The following is a 2,769-nucleotide window of genomic DNA, read 5'->3' on the forward strand; positions in this document are numbered from 1 at the left end:
AGGCTATTGCACAGTGACAAAGTCCTCAGTGAAAACTTTCGGACATTAGGCCTTCTGACAGAGATCCTGCAAGATCGGGGTCAGGGTTCAATGTAGTGACCATAGGCTATTGCACAGTGACAAAGTTCTCAGTGAAAACTTTCAGACATTAGGCCTTCTGACAGAGATCCTGCAAGATCAGGGTCAGGGTTCAATGTAATGACCATAGGCTATTGCACAGTGACAAAGTCCTCAGTGAAGACTTTCAGACATTAGGCCTTCTGACAGAGATCCTACAAGATCAGGGTCAGGGTTCAATGTAGTGACCATAGGCTATTGCACAATGACAACATTCTCAGTGAAAATATTTGGGAGTTGGGTCTTGTGGCAGAGCTCCTGCAATATGAGGGTCAGGACTGGATGAAATGATCACAGACTTTGAAGAGAAAGAAAAGAGAAAAACTACTAAATGGTAATATTACTTTGAGGCAATAAGGTTAATACTTATTCCTAGGGATGGAGGAAGGACCACAGGTACTTCAACTGGTAGGGAGAATACCATCATCAAGAAAGTGTTTTCCCCAGGGTGAGCCTTTTCCATTGCACTTTGGTTGGGGTGGAACTTATGATTTTCCAAAATCTGGGAAAATCATCTGCATAATTTACCTCATAGTAAGTCAGAGCATTAGAAAGTGGGATAACCAAAGTTGTTGGGAATGATGCTAAATGTTTGGAGGAATTGTAAGAGTAGAGAGATGATGAGAATGTTTATGAATGCTTGTGCCATGATACTCAAGACCCAAATGGTTTGGGCTGTACAGCTAGGCTTGGAAGGGCCCTAGTAATCATTAGCCTAGTAACAACCTATGACCAATATAACACCATCACTTAGTAAACATTCATTGGATTAACCAGTACATCAGAAGAGATAGGTACCTAAACATCAGCAATTTATGTTACATACATATTTGTTAAAGGTCACACCCTCAAGATACATACAGCTTATCTAACTTGAATGAAATCAATACAAATACAACATACTACCAAGGGATTTTCATTCTTCTATATAGTTTCATAACAAATACAAATGTAATAGCACATGACACATACCTACACTTGAAGGAAGATGGCAACTGGGTAGAACTGGAGAGCAAAGTGAGGGGAGATTTAGGCATACATTCTACTACAGTGACTCTACCACCCTCAGGTCAGTTATTACAGAGAACAATCAGTTTACAGCTGGTACAGAGCAATTAACGAGGAGGCACAAAGTAGAAAAGGTTTTCTTTCACTTACTGAATACAGAAATCAGGAAGCTATGGAAATTAAGAAACTGACATGTACAGTGTCATTTGTTGGTCAAGAGAAGGAATAGTGGCCAGTTTAGTAAGTGATCATAAGAGTGTTAGGACTACTTCTAAGGTAGGATATCACAGACACCTTCCAGCACAGGGCAGGCGTGCATTTGACATTAATGTACAGCAAGGTTCTTCATGTTAAACTTGTTTACATTGTACTATGACAAAGATCTCAGTAAGAACTTCCAGGAGTTGGGCCTTGTGGCAGATGTCTTACAATAGCCAGGTCAGAATGGGATGTACTGACCACAGGCTATTGCATACTGATAAAGTCCTCAGTGAAAACTTTCAGAAGTTCTGCCTTCTGGCAGAGATCCTGCAATATTGGGATCAGGGTTCAATGTAGTAACCATAGGCTATTGCACAATGACAAAGCTTTCAGTGAAAACTTTGGGGAGTTGGCCCTGCAATATCGGAGTTAAGATTGGATGTAGTGACCAGAGGCTATAGCATAATGACCACGTTCTTCAAAAACATTAACTTTTTTCCCTTGTGTTTAGATTGTTTTTAATAAGCAATAGCCATTAGGAGTAGAATGAATGCTTTTCAACTTACAGGACTGACTGGAGGGAATATTGTCTTAAATGTCTTCAGCATGGCAATTGCTGATATTCATCATATCTGGCTGTTATCTCTTGTTAACAAGCTGTTTCCCAAGCCAAGGGTACAGGGTTTGAATCTTTCCACCTTCATTTGCCTACCGTATGACATTAAGCACATCACTTAACCAGACAGTGCTTCTGTGGAAATGGGAATCTGAGATGAGTTCCTCAATGGTGTCATGGACTACATGCCTGGTAATTAACTCTGAACCAATGAGAGAATTACAAGATAAAGCTTTTTCATAAACCTTAGTCAGAGCTGTGTTAACCTCTCTAGAAACAGTTATATCAAAAAACTGCGCTAACTAAACTGAATGTTAAATCTTAATTACTTTTGTTTAGATAATGCACAAACATATTTAATTCATTCTAATAGCGAATATACTTACCAGTTTGTATATGCATTAAACTTGGATTTATTTTACATGCTGCCTGTTGTTTGCTGCCTACTTTACCTTTGGATAGTTTAAATTGTGACTGCTGTGTTTCCAGATTTGGATTTATTTTTACCTGTTGACTACTGTTTGCTGCCTATTTTACCTGTGAATATTTTGAACTGTGATGGCTGTGTTTCCACACTGGTGCTTTTCTCTGCAAATAATAAAGTTAAATAAATTCACTGTTATTATTAAACAATACCAGATATGGTGACCTCAGTGTGTGTGTGTGTGTGTGTGTGTGTGTGTGTGTGTGTGTGTGTGTGTGTGTGTGTGTGTGTGTGTGTGTGTGTGTGTGTGTGTGTGTGTATGCGCGCGTGTGTGTGTGTGTGCATGCATGCATGTGTCTGTGTGTGTGCGTGTGCGTGTGTGAGCTCTCTTACACATCATGCA

The 2,769-nt window shown here is 39.7% G+C and overlaps 1 pseudogene; it reads left to right on the forward strand.

Annotated features, from left to right (window-relative positions):
• The first annotated feature begins 513 nt into the window (after positions 1-513).
• On the forward strand, positions 514-646 carry LOC122790221 (annotated as a pseudogene).
• The last annotated feature ends 2,123 nt before the right edge of the window (positions 647-2,769 follow it).

The sequence above is a fragment of the Protopterus annectens genome, chromosome 15.part0 (assembly GCF_019279795.1).
Source record: "Protopterus annectens isolate FY-2018-M chromosome 15.part0, PAN1.0, whole genome shotgun sequence".
Taxonomy (NCBI): domain Eukaryota; kingdom Metazoa; phylum Chordata; order Ceratodontiformes; family Protopteridae; genus Protopterus; species Protopterus annectens.